Below are 18,800 nucleotides of genomic sequence, written 5' to 3' on the forward strand. Positions count from 1 at the left end.
AAGTCCTGAAGCAGACAGCAGGAAGCCTGCTTGGTATTCTCGACTGTCTCCTTCTCTTTGCTCTCTGACCCCGCAGTCACGGGTTCCTCCTCAGAAATCCAGGTGCTGCTGGGGAGAAATGGGTCCTACCTGCTGCAGCCTGGATAGCTGCCTTGAACATCCCTCCTCCGACCAGTGACAGGGTGTTGGCCTTTGCCTTGTGGTTTATGTATCTCTAGAACTTAGTTCCCAGTCACTAGGATGTCACTTACAGGAAATATCTTTGTTAAGTGACTCTTCCACAAAATGATATTTTCTATCAGACATGTCACAATATTTAATTTTTGTTTGAAAACCTAAGTTATAAAGCCGTTTAATGTTGTGTTCTGTTTTTTCTAGCTAGGTATCTTGAGTATCATATTTTTAAAATATATATACATTTACATAAGTTCTAAACTGTGAAGGCAGGTATTATTTTCTCTTTATAATTTAATTTTCTTTACTGTTATTTTTTAAGGAGTCATTTATTCCAATCATGAAGACACCTGGATGCTACGGGAAACCCTTCTCACTTTATCGCAGTACTGACTGCTATCCGTAGTCTGTTGTTTTTTATCTGAGTGTCCCGTTTATTTGTAAAGGACTTGAATGGACATCCTGGCTCATTTAAATTTTGTATTAGCAGAGTTCACATTTAGTGCTGTCACAGAACTCAAGAGATGGTTGCTTCTTGGAATTTGTGAGTTGGACAGTGTTAAAGTTCTGTGACAAGAACAGTGCACTTATTTTGTTTAATGTCAGTTGAAGCCTATCTAATATTTCCTAGATGGTTAAGTATATGGAATTATATGTAATACAAAATATAGAAAAATTAAAAATCTAATGTCTTCCTCCAGGCATCACTGTCTTCACAGAAGGATATATGCTTGGCAGAAATGTGGATGAAGAATCTCCATCCTTGTAACAAATCCTCCAAAGATTTCCAGAAAGTTTCATACTTTAAGTCCTTGGTCCCTCGATTTGCAATTTCTCTAAGCCTCTGCGGCGTTTGTATTAACATTGAACATTCACATCTTTCTTTCACCAAGTCTCATTGGTTTTATTCTTCTTACGAACTGTTACTGCTTAGACTTTAATGATGGTTTTTGCTGAACAGCCGATACCTGGGAAAGCAAACAGAAGCCTGAACTTGCTAAATCTCTATGTATTTAACCTCTGCTATCCTAAGTATATCTGGCATGCGAACAGCCCTGTTAAGGCAACCAGAGGCGCTTTGAACATTGCATTTGCCTTCATGAAGTGATCTTTCAAAAATCTGCTTGAAATTCATGGACCAAGAGAATGAAGGTCTGAGAGAAGCAAATGAAACTCTTGTGGTTTAATCATAACAAACAATTCAAGTACCCTTTGAACACAGACATCACTGACAATCTATGACAGTGTGTTTTGTGATGTGAATTTAAATGAAAGCTTGCTGCAGCGTTACGGTGTCCCCGATTCTAATGGGCTGCGACCCTTGTGGGTGTGAATTGTTCTGTGTAGGAGTTACCACTGCTGGCCCTTCTCAGCCCCACTCACAGAACAGATGTCTAGTCAACCCTGGCTCTTCCCTGACGCCCATAAATATGGTAGATCACCCCTCTCCCCCGCCCCAGTAGCCTGTTCAGCCCCTCCTAATTGATAGACCTTTGCATGTAAGAAAAATATTTTTGCTCTGCCTACTAGAATATGCTGAAATCAGCATAACATATATGTTGTGTATGTATGTATATGTGTGTACACACACACACACACACACACACACACATACACATACATATACACACATGCTCCAGAAATCTGTGAAGTGGGGAGCTAATTCCCTGGAATAAATCCAGGGGTGTTTGGAAGTAGTGGGATGGGAAACAGGTCTTTGTAAAAGGTATGTTTTGTCGGGGAATTTTAGATTAAAGTAAACTAAGCAAAATTCCAAGTATAGGATACACAAGGTAACACAGGACCATGTGGATGAGCTGTGAAGGCCCAGTGTGGGGCCACAGGAAGTCTGTGGTGTGTTTGGTGTGACTGGAAGACGTTAGAGGCCATTGGTTTGATAAAGGGCGCTGAGTGATGTCCTCCGAAGTTCGAAGGTTAGAGACAAAAGCAAATAGATGTCGAGACTTTGAACTTTTACCTGCTTGTCTTCATATTGAGTTTGTCACCTTCCAGGTTATCTTCTCAGTGAAAATAGCAGATTTTTGTCAGTTCACAATTCTTAAACAGATTATAGTCAATCCATAGGTAATAAACATTCAGTGCTTTTAGGCATTAACCAGTTAAATAGTATTGTTACCATTTGTAGACTAAGTAACTGAAGATCAGGTGCTTTCCTAAAGAAAAACAATTCCAGCAACAGCCATGATATTCGGGGCCATCATGATCCACTTCTTCCCTCGCATCATCGTTGACACACACAGTGACTCACCGTAATGACCTAGATATGTTATTGGGGAAGACGTAGGGCTACCCCTTTAGTTCTTAAAATTTGATGTGCAGTAGAGTCTCCTGGTGATGTTTCTTAAAATGCTGATGTCAGTTGTCTCTCTGAAGAATCTGATTCCCAGCCTCTGGTTTAGATTTTGCAAATTAACAAACACCTCCAGTGATTATGATGCACTAGATTTAGGGACCATTTTGTGAGAAACACTTCAGTCCCACTGAGACTTCAGCATTCATTGTATTCAACTTGTGAGGTCGTCCTTGAGACCGTGAAACAGTGGACTCACCCATTTAGAACAGGGCTGGGGACCCAGATGAGCTGGAAGTGATATGGATTGAGGGGGCTGTGCTGTGGCAGAGTCTGAAGTGGGAGGAGAGGGCGGCGGAGGGAAGAGTGTTGAGGGCTGAAAGCAAATGTGTGTTCTAGAGGGTTCCAGGCCACAGACAAGACTGTGGAGGACATGTATCCCTCCTTGTCCTGTTCCCATGGAAAATTAACTCGGGAACTGAAAATGTTGATCTATGAAGAGATGGATTGCCTAAGTTTATTATAAATATACATTAATTAATTGTGCCCCAGACCCACAGCTGAGCTCATTTCCTTCTGTCCTGTGGCATCAGGGGAGGCCCTGTGTCTGGACTTCAGCTAAGATGGGCATAGCAGTGTGATCTCAGGCCTGGCTTGTGAAGACCCCGACGCAAGGCCCTGTTTTGTTTCTCCGCTGGTGAACTGGGGAGGACAATGAGGGTGGTGGGGGAGGTGCAGACGACAGTGGAAGGGCCTGGCTCCTGGGGACAGCTGTGAGTCAGGAACAGACTTTTCTATTCAGTGAGCCACTGAGGCTTGGAGGTGGTTCTGTTAGAAGCTGACACCTTCTGGGTCCACTTCTGGTTTCCCCAGGCGAAGTTATCTGGAAAACCCCTTAACTTTTGCTGATAATAATTAAATGTTCATTGGCTCAGGTCATGATTCCAGGTCCTGGGATCGAGTCCTGCATTGGGCTCCCTGCTTGGCGGAAAGCCTGCTTCTCCCTCTTCCCCTTGATTGTGTTCCCTCTCTCGCTGTCTCTCTCTGTGTCAAATAAATAAAATCGTAAAAAATGATTAAACGTTCGGTAGACTAGAAAAGCAGCTTCTTGGAGGATCATCATGTGAAGTAACTACAAGTTTGCAGGCAGCAAGTGGAATGCTGGTCAAAGACAGGGTCGTAATTTGATGAGTGAGCATCCTTGCTCCCACTAAGGGTGCAGGTGTGTTACCACAGGCTTCACTCACTATCCCACAGTCTCTCTCTTGCTTGTGCTGAAACCTCAAGATGTGCCTGATCGGAAGAAACGATTGCTGAACTGTCCAGAGCAGAAAACATGCAAGTCCTACGATCACCCTGTGTTTTAGGAAAGCTGAGCAGTTTGAATCATTTTGCCTCCCCCTTGGAAAGGAGTCCAAGGTTTATAAATCCTCCTAACATGAGTTTTAAAGTGACCGATGAGTCCTCCCTGAGCTGGTCCTGTTCGAACACCAGGCAGGAGGTTTGTGATCTGCTGGGCCTTCAGCCTGTGAGCAGGAGACTGCTGAGTGTCATTCTGAGCTGGAACCACTTTCTCATTCTGGCCTTGCGTTTGCTTGTTGGCTTGGTTGCTGTGTGTCCTTGGCCGTGAGATGGTCACGCACGCTTGTGTGAGGCTTTGTGCCCCTTTGCTCTGCCATCGCCTGCGCTGCTTTCTCTCTTGCTACCAGCCCCAAGAATCTGTGAGAGGCTGGGGCATCGCCATCAGGAATGGTTCTCAGAAGTTGTTCTGAGCGGTACCCGCAGCATCCGAATCCGTGTTGCTGTTCTGGAGTCAAGGGCTCTTGAAGAGTTCATGCTTCAATGGGAAGCTTTTTTTTTTCTTTTTAAAGCTGCAATGATTTCCTTTTATTTGCTTTATGATTTTCAGAAGCCACATGCCATATTTTAATATTTAGTTTGTAATTACTTCCCCTGGCCCCTCTGTGCCCTCAGCCCACCCGCAGTCAAACACGCACACACGGGGCTGAGAGCTGGTTAGAGAGATGAGAGTTTGGGGGTGGCCATTTTTCCTCATTTCTTTTCCTGAACTCATTGGTCTTGAAGACTGTTTACCTGTGAACAACATCTTCTAATACTGTCTTTTAAAAAAAATCTCCAACAATTTCATCTTTTTCTTAAAAATATAATTAATAAAAGTGATAATGTAGATTTTCAACATTATGTTGTTTTTTTTTTTTTTTAAGATTTTATTTATTTATTAGAGAGACAGTGAGAGAGGGAACACAAGCAGGGGGAGTGGCTGAGGGAAAAGAAGGCTTCCTGCTGAGCAGGGAGCCTGATGCAGGGCTGGATCCCAGGATCCTGGGATCATGACCTGAGCCGAAGGCAGATGCTTAATGACTGAGCCACCCAGGTGCCCCACATTATGGTGTTTTAATCTAATCTGAGTATTTCAATATAACCGAGTTGCCATAGCAACCTGTTAGATGTGCAAATGCAAGAAAACTTCAAACAAGAAATGTTTTGATCGTGTCTGTTCCTGATTGATACTCTCATTTCCAGGATTTCCATTGGATGTTTTTATAACACTTTAGTGGAATACATATTTATTAGCAGTTAGAAGTTGTTTTGTAGACAGTAAAACTATTGCAACTTTATAATATTTATCTTAAAAATATGAAATATATCTGCAGTGCTTCGATAGACTTTGAAAAGTTGTACTTACAGAGCTATCTTTGTCATTTCTCAGAGCAGAGAACCAAAATTTGCTCCTCTGTGTTTCTGCACCCTGAACTTGGATCCCACCTGGCACTCACCATGTTTTATGGATAGTGCTAACATTGCTAATTTTGTGCTAACACTTTGTCTTCCTTGTGTATCATTACTACAAAATTCAGTGCCTATTGCATGGTAGGTATCCAAGACTTGTGTCTTTGCTTGTTCTTTTTGTAACTTTGGAACCTTATGTCTCAGGGACTTGGACTTGGTTCAAGCCAGGCACTATGTCAAGATACATGAATGAAGTGGGGCTTTGTGTGAGGCTTTGTGCCCCTTTGCTCTGCCATCGCCTGCGCTGCTTTCTCTCTTGCTACCAGCCCCAAGAATCTGTGAGAGGCTGGGGCATCGCCATCAGGAATGGTTCTCAGAAGTCGTTCTGAGCGGTACCCGCAGCATCCGAATCCGTGTTGGAAATCTCCAAATGAATGAGGGAGGCTTGTTTATGCTACAGTGTAACACTTTGAAATATATAGATGTTGCAATTTTTTGTTGGTGGTGGAAAAACCTACATAACAAAGTTTACCATTTTGTCTATTTATAAGTGTACAATTCAGTGACATTAAGTACATTCACGCTGTTGTACAACCGTCACCGCCATCTACCTCCAGGACGTTTCCATGTTTCCAGGCTGTAACTCCTTCCCCATGAACCAGTAGCCCACTCTAGGTACCTCATATAAATAGAATCATGCAATACCTGTTCCTTTGTGACTGGCTTACTCTTAGCCCAGTATTTTCAATGTCAAATTTTCTTTATCAAGGCTGAATAAGATTCTGTATGAATATAGCACATTTTGTCTCTGTTCATCTGTCAATGGATGCTTAGGTTGCTTTGCCTTTTGGCTCTTGTGAACAATGTTGCTGTGAACATGTGTATACAGATATCCATAGCAGTGTCTGCTTTCACTTATTTTGAAATTCCAGGTTTGGAATTGCTGGATAGTATTAGGTAAACCTATGTTTGCTTTTCGGAGAAACCACCATACTGTTTTCTGCAGTGGCTGCACCATTTTACATCCCCACCAGCTGTGCACAGAGGTTCCCGTTATTCCACGTCCTCACCAAAACTCGTTATTTTCTAGTTTTTTTTGTTGTTGTTGTTCATTTTTGGCAATAGCCACCCTAGTGGGTATGAAGTGGTATCTCATTGTGGTTTCGATTCGCATTTCCCTATCAATTATCAGTTACCAGTGTTGAGCATCTTTTCATACACTAGTTGGTCATTTCTTTAGAGAAATGTCTGTTTCAGTCCTTTGTTTCTTGTTTGTTTTTTTTGTTGTTGTTGAATTATAGGAGCTCTCTATTCTTGATGTTAATCCCTTATTAGATATATGATACACAGGGATTTTCTCCCATTCTATGGGTTACCTTTTTGCTCTTGATTATGTCCTTGATACATAAATATTTTTAATTTTGTTAAATGCAACTTATCTATTTTTTTTCTTTTGTTGCCTTGCTTTTGGTGTCATATCCAAGAAATCATTACCAAATCAGATGTAGTAAGCTTTTGTCCTATGTATTCTTCTAAAAGTTTTGTAGTTTTAGTTCTTTAGGTAAAGCCTTCGATTCATTTTGAGTTGTCTTGTATGTGGTACATGCTAAGAGTCTAACTTCATTCTTTTTTGCATGCAGGTAAATAGTTTTCCAACACCATTTGTTGAGAAGAGTCCTTTACCCCTTGAATGGTCATGGCACCATTGTTGAATATTTTGCCATACATGTGGGGGTTTATTTTTTGTAACATTGCTAAATTTGTTTATTAGTGCTAATAGATTTTTTTTGTGTGTGGAATCTTTAGGGTTTTCTGCATATAAGGATATGTCAACTGTGAACAAAGATAATTTTACTTCTTCCTTTTTTTATTTGGAAACCTTTTATTTCTTTTTCTTGTCTAATTGCTCTGGCTAGGACTGACATTACTGTGTTCAATAAGAGTGGAACGAGTGGGGATCCTTGCCTTGTTCCTGATCTTAGAGGAAAAGCTTTCATGTTTTTACATTTGAATATGATGGTTGCTTGTGTTTTTCATATGTGACCTTTATTATGTTAGGAGGTTCTTTTCTATTCCTAGTTTGTTGAGTGCTTTTATCATGAAGGATTGTTCTATTCTGTCAGAAGCTTTTTCTACATCAATTGAGATTATTGTGGGGTTTTTGCTTTCATTCTGTTAATGTGGTATATGTCATTGTTTGATTTTCATATGTTAAACCATTTTTGCATTCAAGGAATAAATCCTACTTGGTTTGTGAATAGTTCTCTTAATATATTCTTGAATTTTGGTTTGATGGTATTTTGTTGAACATTCTTGTATCAGTGTTCGTGAGGAATAATTGGTCTGTTGTTTCGTTGTTAGTTTTCTTTGTCTGCCTTTGATAACAGGGTAATGCTAGCTGCATAGAATGAGTTAGTCAGTTCAGGCTGCTATAACAAAAATACCATAAACTGGCAGCTTGTAAACAACAGAAATTAATTTCTTACAGTTTTTGAGAGTGGAAAATCCAAAATCAAGGTGCCAGAACACTCAGTGTCTGGCAAGGGCCCTCTTTCTGGTTCATAACCAGCACCTTCTCATTATGTCCTCACATCATGGAAGGATGAGGGAGCTCTGTGGTTCTCCTTTATAGAGGGACCGATCCCATTCACAAGGTCTCCACCATCGTGACCTAATCACCTTTCAAAGACCCCAGCTTTTAATACCATCACCTTGGAGGTTAGGATTTCTACATGTGAATTTTGTGGGGACACAATCTATAGCAGAAGTGTTTCCTCTTCAATTTTTTTTGGAAGAAGTTGAAAAGGATTGGCTTAATTCTTTTTTAACTGTTTGGTAGAATTCATTGAAGACACCATCTGATCCTGGGCTTTTCTTTGTTGGGAGGTTTTGATTACTGATTCAATCAATCTGTTAATTACAGATTTATTCAGATTTATTTCTTCATGATTCAGTCTTGGTTGTGTGTGTATGTTAATGTTTCAGTGAGGGAATTAGGACCCAGAACTCCTCAGTGTACCATCTTGCTGACATCACTCTCTGTTGTATTATTTTTACATTGTGTTACCATCCTAAAAACCATTGTCAGTAGTACAAAATGGTTCATGCAATAAGAACTTTCTTTTCTTGTTTTCCAGCAAGTGTTTTCTCTCACTTTTGCACTATTATGTGTGCATGATTGCACCACTAAATCAACGATTAGTGGATATCACTGATCTTGCCATGATTAAAGTCTGTATTTTACACCAATGGCACGTGTCTTAGTGCAGAGAGTGGTGAACCTGCTTTTGAGAAGCATGGATTCATGTTCCAAACATGAAACATGACGATAAACAATACTCGTATTTTTGTGACTCAGTTGTCTTATCTGTAAAAGAGAATGTTAAAGTAAATGATGTTTAAAGACTCTTTTTTATCTAATTCTCTATGTTTCTATAATGTAGATAGTAATTTAAATTTTGAAACTAAGTGAGCATAAGAATATTTTTATGTGTACCCCTCTGGACTACACCTACCTGAAGCACTTTGGATTAGGTCAACAGGTAGCCCTTATGAAAATGGTGACAAGGGCACTGGTATAAATTATTGGGACCTAAGGAAACAGAATCAGACTCTCAAATCAACATGCACCTGCCCCAGCCTTTCAGAGAGCGTTGTAGGTTATCTGTGAACTTTACCCTGAGGGTGAAACAGAACACATCGCTGGACATTTTCCTGGAGGAAATGTTCATTGTCGGCAGGGAGGATCTTTGGAGAATAACCATGTATGATACACCTCAATTACCCTTTGATTTTGTCCTAGGAGAATATGGTTCAAGTTCTTTAATAAAATGAGTTTTAAGAATATGACAGGAAAAAAAAAAAAGAATGTGACAGGAAGAGCCCACCCTTGCTGTAATATAAGAAGATGCAGAAGGAAAAAAAAAAAGAACAGTAACAGCTTCAATGTCAATAGAAAAAGAAACTAGGGGGGCGCCTGGGTGGCTCAGTCGGTTAAGCATCTGCCTTCGGCTCAGGTCATAATCCCAGGGTCCTGGGATCGAGTCCCGCATCAGGCTCCCTGCTCAGTGGGGAGTCTGCTTCTCCCTCTCCATCTGCCATTTCTCCTGCTCATGATCTCTCTCTCTCGCTCTAGCTTGCTCTCTCTCAAATAAATAAAATCTAAAAAAAAAAAGGAAACTGGGTTCATAAAGACGGAAGAAACTATATGGTATTTGCACGCAAGGTCCATCCAGAAGACTCTCACAAACTGGCCATTCAAATATGAGAGAAGATAAGAGTGCTTTAATATTGCTTATTGCCTAAAAAACTATTACTGGCTGTTTTAGGACTTGAGGCCTGTGCATTTAACATTGCTATGAAGAAAATTTGTGTACACCAAAGGAGATTCTTCTTTATTTTCAGAAATCGTAGCGTGGAAAATACAAAAAATATATTTGAGGAGGCTTCTAAAAGCAAACAAAATTCTATAAACACTCAGTTTACTTTAGATGTTAAAATATAATAATCATGAATAATAGCCACAAATATTTCTTTTGGGCAATTTGCTTTTCTGTTTGCTTATAAATTATACATACCTGAAGACAGTTACACTTTATAAATGTGTGATGTGTGTTGCTATTTATATGGTGTTTCTTCATGCTGTTAATAAAATGTGCAGTGCCACTGTCTTCCATTATTTTCAGATATGTCTTTAGTTCACATTTTCACACTTATGGTACTGCTAATTTATGTCATTTTTTCTGCTCATGAATGTCAATAATGACAGAAAAGAGAACTGAAGAATAATGAAAATAGTGAAGAGTCCATCAAAGTGTGAATAAAATGGCCCCAAAATAAGTGAAAGTTCATGAATTTTGCAAAAGTGTCATAAAAATGAAGTTCACTGATGTGAATTAAAAACTGGCAGGGGCGCCTGGGTGGCACAGCGGTTAAGCGTCTGCCTTCAGCTCAGGCCGTGATCCCGGCGTTAAGGGATCGAGCCCCACATCAGGCTCCTCCGCTATGAGCCTGCTTCTTCCTCTCCCACTCCCCCCTGCTTGTGTTCCCTCTGTCGCTGGCTGTCTCTGTCTCTGTCAAATACATAAATAAAATCTTAAAAAAAAAAAAAAACTGGCAAATTTGGTCAAGATACTTGTTCCTAACATCTGTATAAGTGGGATTCAGGCAAAATATAAAAGAGCCAAGTATGGAGGAAAGTGGCGGTATCCTTCTGGCTCTGTCCTTCAACCAGGCAGGACTCACTCAAGCCCCTGTGGGAAGTCACTGATGAAAACGCTTCAGGGCGAAGATTCCGGGAAGAAGGCAGAAGAGGAAGTGCCAGGAATCAGTCTCCCCACCCAGGCAAAAGTCACTCTGGTAGAATCTGTCTAATGTAACTATTTTGGAACTTTGGAGACCTTACAGCTTTTGGGGGGATGGCTTCGATGGTAAATTGTGCTTAATTGCAGTCAATTTCATCTCTGGGCCCAGGCCCCAGCCCCAGGGCAGACAGCCATGCGCATGTTCCTGGAGCACATTAGACACAGCTTGCTGGAGGCCAGGGTGAGCAATAAGGACCTGTCCTCCCAATATCAATCCTCTGTGTTCTGATCACTGATTGCTGCCTTAAACTATATCCTGGATGTCTGAAATACGACCCAGTGGCCCTGTTCGAGGCTTATTCATAAGTGACAGAGTCTGGGACCCTGGACAGCACTGTTGAAGCCCGTACTATGCATTGGCCTCATCTTGCTGCTTTAAGTTCTGTTGAGAGTAGCCTTAATTATATTCTGTACAAGACAAATTAAACATAGTTAGCCCCAGTCTCTGTTGTTCAGATTTATCAGAATGGCAGGTAGAATGGTATGCTCACGTGAATATTCAAGTTCAGCCAAGAAAGTGTAGGGTCAGATACTGGGGAAGGCAAACTGCCATAGGCCCTGAGCATTCCTGAACATTATTGCCAGGCAGGCCAAGAACCCAAAGCCCTGACCACTCTTTGCTTGGGCCATGTCTCAGTGTTGTATGTGCAGCAGGCAACCCTGAGGAATGAAGTAGTAGTTCCCTCTAGGAGAAAGGGCGGGCTTGCTTACTGCTTTCTAGGAAGGAGGTGGGTTCCCCATGCTCGGCGTTCCTCATACGTGGCACAAGCCCACTATATGTGTAGCATAGAGAAGGCACCTCCATACTGGCCCCGTGGGACTCGGCGGGCCCAGGGGAACCAACAGAAGCACAATGCCTTTGCTATGCAGTCTGCTTTGAGTAATAAAGTTCTTTGTCTCTGGGACAAAAAAAATCTAATAGAAGCCTGAAAAAAATAAATACATAGTAAAGGAATGTATAAAATAAGGTAGAAATTAGTCCAGATAATTGCTAATAAAAAATTTGTATAGATTAAATTTACTTTATAAAATGCAGAAATTCTGAGAAGGAATTTTAAAATGATCTATGACATGCAAGAGACACTCAGATTACATAAAAAGACGACGAAAGTCATGGAGCAGTCAAAGCTCATATCAAATAATTAGGCTTCTGCTAATAAGTATTTAATATGCACCGAATATCTTGTTACATTATATAATATTTGTAAGCTATCATCATGCTTGAAACAGTTGATCTTATTAGAATGCTGCCAGATGACATCAGTATTGATCTTATTTAAGATTTACAACAAACTTGAAAACCAGATATTTTTAAGAAACAGAGAATGAAGTAATGAACATTCTAGTAATTTCCAAAGAACTTATACATATATAGAATATATGACCTAACTAGGACTCAGACCAGATGTTTGTTTCCTTTACCTCCCTCCCTCCCTCCCTCCCTTCCCCTTCCTTCCTTCCTTCCTTCCTTCCTTCCTTCCTTCCTTCCTTCCTTCCTTCCTTCCTTCCTTATTCCTAAAGCTATTAAACTTTCTGTCACTAAGACTCTTATTCATGCACTAGTTATGAGTAACTTATAAATATTAGACCATATGGCAACTGTCTAAGATGTTATGGTAAATGAAAAAGGCTATGTTGCATTGTTAACTGTGGAGACATAACCAAATTATTCCAACCTATTCTCTTTTGCATTCTACATCTCGCATTTTTTTAAATAATGAGGTTATCTAATGTAATAAGCACAAATCATTTGTTGCGGTCTTGGAAGGTATGTGTGTGGGGTGAGGAGGTGCAGGCAGGTGTCCAGGGAGGAGGCTAAAAGACAAAAAAGGGGTGCTGATATCCTTTACTTGTGGACTAGGGACTTCATTGTTTTTTGAGTCTCCTAGAGCTTGAGGTGAATGTTTTTCCCTTTCACACCCTTAGCATCAATGATTCTAGTGACGAGCGCGGTTTCAACTATGTAATCCTGTTTGCATATCTTAAGTGGGAAATAAGGCATAAAGTTACCTATTGCACTTGCAAGATATTGAATACATTGTATTCATTCAGTAAGTCATCATGAGTGAATGAAAGTGTTGGGAGTTACTTATAGGAATGTGCAAAAATATAATAGCATCTTTCCTCTCTGCCTCATTCATTTTTTTGCTGTGTTAAAGTTCCAGAGCTGTTCCTCTCCATGCTCCTGCTTCTGCACTTTCCAGGCTCAAATCTGGTTGCACTTTTTATCAGTTTACACCCCATTGTACTCAGGCTACCAGTCACACTGCAGAAACCATTGCCCATAGCACAACTTTTATTACTATGACAAGGGAACACAGATTGATATATCCTCAAACTTTGTGTAAACTATAGACCATGTAGATAGATAACTTATTCATGCAATATGACTTTTTAACTCTCAAAATACTAATATAAAAAATATGTAAAAAAGGACAGTTAAGCTAGTCCTAATTAGCACTGTCTGAAGACCAGCGGCATCTCTAGAGAAATTAGAAAGTGTATTCTGGGTTCCCACCCCAGATTTACTGAATCAAATCTTTTGAGTGAAGGCCGTGAATCTGTGTTTTAATAAATATCCCAGGTAATGTTCATGCAAAATAAAATGTGTGAACCAGTAGCTCAATTTTTCTTATTTTTTCCTATAGCAAAATAATAGCTAAGGCTTTTCTGGACTATTTTAAAAGAGTTAAGAAACAGTTCCCAAGTAGTTTAGTATTGAGTTACTGGTACGAATGAGGAATTAATTTTATAATAGAGCAGACTGATAGGAGTTGTTGTGAGGGTTCAGTAATCTGTGTGTGTCACTCAGGCGTGACATCTGTGAGTGTCATTATCATCATCACGGTATTAGTTCTAGCATGCTCACTTGTACGTTTTAATATCTTTACTTACAATCAGTATGAGTCTTAACCAGTGCAATTAGAAATGTTACATCTTTTTTTTTTTTTAAGATTTTATTTATTTATTTGACAGAGATAGAGACAGCCAGCGAGAGAGGGAACACAAGCAGGGGGAGTGGGAGAGGAAGAGGCAGGCTCATAGCGGAGGAGCCTGATGTGGGGCTCAATCCCATAACGCCAGGATCACGCCCTGAGCCGAAGGCAGATGCTTAACCGCTGTGCCACCCAGGCACCCCAGATGTTAACATTCTTGATTAATAGCTGTCCTCTTTCTTGATTGCCTTAGAGTAAAAAAAAAAAAAAAAATACTGCATTTTTGCATATGTGTGCCATGTCATTCACTCCTTTGTTTTCACGTTCCTGACTCTCTTGTCCGTGGAAAACAGCAAAACTGATTTGTTCAGGTCTTTGCTCTGTCATTAACTTGTCCTGCCTTACTCAGGTCCCTGAAGTTCTGTCATCGTCAGTCTCTTCATTCATAAACGAGGTGGTCAGTACTGTACTCTTCTTCATCTGTGTGCTGGGGAAGCCAGTTGTCTCTCCAACCCTTAAATTCTGTGATTTGATGAAATATTATTTGAAATAAGACCAATTCATGGTGATGGATGTAGACATTTAAGGTGGCAGGGTGAGCGGGACAGGAATCTCATGAAGAAATGATTTTGCTTGATAAGGAACTTTTTGGCCTGGACAGAAAGAGTGAAAGAAAGAGGAGATAATATAATGACCCTGGCAGAAATAATGAGGATCTAGTCTCTTTATCGACAGTGGAGATACTTTTGGGATCATGTGTCCAGTAGAGGGTGGGCCGCAGGGGGAGTAATTCCTGTGCAGCCTGTGGGTTTCTCAAAAGAGACAGAGATCTAAAGATTTCGGGGACTGAGAATAAACGGTGGCTCACCTGGGGGGCACAGAAGGGGGTTTGGGCCCCTCGCAGATTTCAGAGTTGCCCAAGAGTCTCCACAAAACTGGGAGATTTAATAGAGGACGGGTGTACTCACAGCTCCAGTGCACCTGCTTGCAGGCAGGAATAAAGCCCCACTGCTGTGTTCTTCATTGTGTTTCCTAATGTGCTTTGCAGTAAAACATGTTTGTCTCATATTTCAAATATTCCCCGAAGTACTAGAGGTAAAACCAGGTCCCCTCAGAGAACTTCATAGCATCCTTGTCTTTGCTTCAAGTCCCCCAAAGGAGACCTGTGATAAAGATCTGAGCACAAGGAGTTTGTTCAGGTGGTTCTAGGAAGTTTTGGCCTTGAGTGTGAAATACGTAGAAAGGGAAAGGAAGGAAGTCAATACCAGGGTTTAACGAGCACGTTACTGTTGTAGATGATCGGGACACCACCACTGTGATCTCTGGGTGATGGTTGAAAACATGTTTAGAGCTGTCCTAAGTGACAGGAGAGCCAGGACAGATAGGCATTTTTCAGTTGTCCTGTGTTAGGTTGTTCAGAGGATGAACTTCCTGGTGCTTCCCCTCTGCGCTTGCACAGGCAGAGTACATGCTTCCAGCCGGAGGAAGCTGACAGAGTCAGGCACAAGACAATTTAGTGTGAGGACATGAATGAGAACATCATTTCTTTTATGGCCCCTGCTTGTGCTCCTCAGACCCATTTGTGTGTCACATTCTGTTCCTTACGTCTTATCTTTGCTTTAGCAAGATCATGGCCCATCAGGATTTGACATACACACTTACAAAAACTATTTATTTTGAAATAGTAATTATAAAATCACATGCACTTTTAAGAAATAACACAGAGATCCCATATTTCACTCATTTTTCCCCAACTGCCGTTAGCTTAGATTGTATTGTTAATAATCATTTTTTCCCTTTTATACCACAGATTCCAGATTTACCTCAACCAGCATCAATACATCTGATCATCTTGGTTGCTTGCTCAACAAAGTAATCAAGATATGTCACCTTAAAGTATATGAACATCTGGGGTCCTTCAGACCATGATTTCTCCACTTGCCCACTGAAGGTCATCACCAAGGATGGATGTTCTGAGTGGTGCCCCCGTCAGTCTCCTGAACTCAAGATACACACATCTGTGTCCTTGCTTACCACAATCCCATCTCCTGACGTTAAGGGTTAGTTGCTTCCAGTAGTATAGTATTTTATCTCCTGGCCACCTACAGGTCTACTGGCAAGAGAAACCTCATATAACTAAGTAGTTGTCATAGCTCTATGTTTATCAAAACTCAAGTCTCTTCTAGGAGGAATGTCCCCCACCCAGCCTTCCTCTAAGACAGAACCTGATTGCATAGACTCCAATGTTAGAGGGACTGGAAGTATAGATTATGCGCTGGGTCACTGAGAAAGATTGTGAGATAGGCCACCCTTCACCACCACCCTTTGGTTCTTTGACCCATGTGTTTCTGCTCCAGAGACACAGGATCACTGATGCACAGGACTCTGATTCCATAGGTGTCTTTTCCAAGCTGGCTGTCTCATCTTAGCTATACCTTAATGAAGCCCTTCCAACCTTCCAATATGCTGTTGGGAAAGAAGTTTCTGGGTGATAAAGTATGTGCTAGAACCAGGCCATCCTGTTGTCATGAGTGGTCTGGGGTTCTCAGAAGCATCCACTTGAATGTCCCATGCCAGATCTCGACATCTCAGTCCTCTGTAGCACGGGCGACTTACTGCGGCTAGGAGTTCAGCCTTGTTGTAACACCTCACTCTAGCAATAAAGTCCTTGTCTTCATTTTTAACATGTTCTACTCTTTGGCTGTAGGAAGAGGAAGTGAAGTGCTTTCAAGCTTACCAAGGAGGACTTCTGTCATGCACAGCATGCACTGAGTTAAAAGACTGGCCCGAGCCTGTTTTTTTGTTTTGTTTTTTGTTGGTTTAAGAGCTCTGGCTTGCAGTTACTGTTGGCTTAAAATCTGATAGGCCTTAGGATACTGTGAAGGCAAATGCGGCTCCTTCTACCAGACCTCATCCCAGTTCATTAGAGCTGAGTCTTAGAACTTTGTTGCTCCAGTAAATTATAGGTTAACACCAGGCAGCCTCCCATTGGCAATGGCAACCTTGTTAACATTTTTTGAGAGATCTCATAACCCCATCCTAAAAATCTGATTTCTAAGGCCACATGTGGTACCAGTGGTCTTTGGGTCTTACCAAAAAAGACCCTGATACATAAATTTGAGTGCAAGTAATTTATTTTGGCAATGATTCCAAGCAGCACTGTAATGAAGTGAGTCGTTTGGGTAGGGAAAGGAAGGGATCAAGTACAGATAAGCTAGTGACTGTGCTCCTTCCACGGGTGACTGATTCACACACTTTCCTGGTACCCAACGAGCTGGTGTATCTGAAGAACGAGAAACAGGATCATCCTTAGTTGAGAATTGCTCCCATCAGTGTCATCATCTTGGCAACTTGCACATGTGCCCAGAAAACGTCCTTGGGCAAGGAGAGTCCTCATTCATCACAGGAAGAACCGCAGTTTCTACAGTAAGAAATAATTGATATGTATAGAAAAGTTATGAGTACAGGGGTGCCTGGGTGGCTCAGTTGGTTAGGCGTCTGATCTTGGTTCCGGCTCATGTTGTGATCTCAGGGTCGTGACATTGAGCTTTTCGTTGGGCTCTGAACTCAGCGCGGAGTCTACTTGAGTTTCTCTCTACCTCTCCCCCTCCCACTCATGCTCACTCTCCCTCAAATAAATAAGTAAATATAAGAAAAATGGGAAAAGAGTACATATGGACATGAGGTCCTTAGTATCTATTATACCACTCTTTAAACAAATTAATACATAATTTCCTGGATGAGAAGTTATTTATTTTAAATATAACAAAAAGAAGAAAGTTACATGCTTTACTTTACTCTTTACGCACTCAAGTGTATTAACCATCACTATACTTATGAGGTGAGCTAAAATTTCTAGCATCACAAAAGAAAGCAGTAATCCTAGGATCACTGAGAATACATGGCTGAATAGAGATTTTCACCAAAATGTGTCTGATTTGTATGCACCCATTCACCAAATAGTCCTAGGTGGGAGCAAGGTCAGACCATTTTCATTATGTGATATTAAATTGCATAACTAATTATTATTCTCTTGTTTGATAACGCCAAACACCATATAAAACTAAGGAAAAATAATTATTTTCCATCCGGTTTTATAAATGGGAAATCTCAACTTAGTCTCAGTCATTTAGTCTCAGCTAGTGACTAATAATACAGCAAAGACTCAGAGTTCTGTGCAAGAAGAAACAGGTTTACCCTGGATTAAGTGACTTCAGAAACTATCAAATGTGTGTATTTACTACAAGCTCTCAGAGCGAGTATTAAGGTATACAGAATATCCTTAGTGAAACAATCTTGCTGTACATGGTTTCTAATTTTGGAAGCAAAACATCACCATTATCATCAGTTCCCACCACCACCATCACCAGCACTGCCATCACCACCACCACCACCATCTCCGCTGCCATTGTCACTGCTGCCATCACCATCACCACCTCCACTGCCATCACCAGCATGACCACCATCACCAGTACTGTTTTGGAAGAGTGCGCCTGTTGTGAGAATGATGAAGATGCCGCATCTTAGCACTCAGGCTTTGGGCTCTTCCTACCTGGATTTCTTATCTCTGTATTTCACCTTTTCAAACATGGCGGCATTTCTGTTTCCAGCTCTACTGGAAAAATATACACGTTTATAGTTTGGACTGGTGATTCGTTTCATTGAGTTCCCTTTGTTTTTTTATTTGCTGAAGTACATCTAAATAACAGCAATAAGGGTATTCATTCTCATAGCACATTCAGTGCTTACTGTAAGCGTGATGCTCTGTTCTCATCATGTGGGATACAGTGGTGAAACCAAAGTTCCTGACTTTAGTGACTTATAATTTAGTGACTTTATAATTGCTCGGGAGACTTAGCAAACATTCAGGAAAAATTGATTATAACATCATATCATATTCTGACGAGAAAACATGATGCGGAAGTTAAAGGGATATAATGAAAACTTTTATGTTAGATAGGTGGGCCATCCTGATAGGGTGACATTTGAGCAGAGACAGGAACAAAATGTGGCAGAAATTCATGTCAATGACTGAGGGAAGCAGGGTCCTGGCAGGAGGACATAGTAGAGCAGAGGCCCTGAGACAGGACAGTGTGTTGTGTCTTTGTGAGAGAGTTTGATGCTTCGGATGGTTAGAGCAGAGAGTAAGGACGGAAGTGAAGAATGTCTGAAGAGAAGCTCAGGGCCAGACAAGAGGGGCATTTGTAGCCCATGGTGAAGAGTTATGTATATTCTGAGTGAGTTGGGAAGCTGGTAAGAATTTCA

At 41.0% G+C, this 18,800-nt stretch overlaps 1 protein-coding gene across 4 annotated transcripts in view; it reads left to right on the forward strand.

The window, feature by feature from the left end:
* The window catches only part of ZWINT (ZW10 interacting kinetochore protein), a 35,685-nt gene extending 17,505 nt beyond the window's left edge, over nt 1-18,180 (forward strand). For 2 of the 4 annotated variants that reach the window (XM_008689572.2, XM_008689575.2), the window contains exon 9: nt 15,346-18,180. The gene's annotated coding sequence lies outside the window, so the exon portion shown is untranslated. Of the gene's footprint in view, nt 1-875; nt 1,063-15,345 lie in introns of those variants that run through there. The other 2 variants (XM_008689571.2, XM_008689574.2) reach the window with 1 other exon arrangement.
* Nucleotides 18,181-18,800: the final 620 nt, after the last annotated feature.

Source organism: Ursus maritimus, unplaced genomic scaffold (assembly GCF_017311325.1).
Source record: "Ursus maritimus isolate PB19 unplaced genomic scaffold, ASM1731132v1 scaffold_7, whole genome shotgun sequence".
Classification (NCBI taxonomy): Eukaryota; Metazoa; Chordata; class Mammalia; order Carnivora; family Ursidae; genus Ursus; species Ursus maritimus.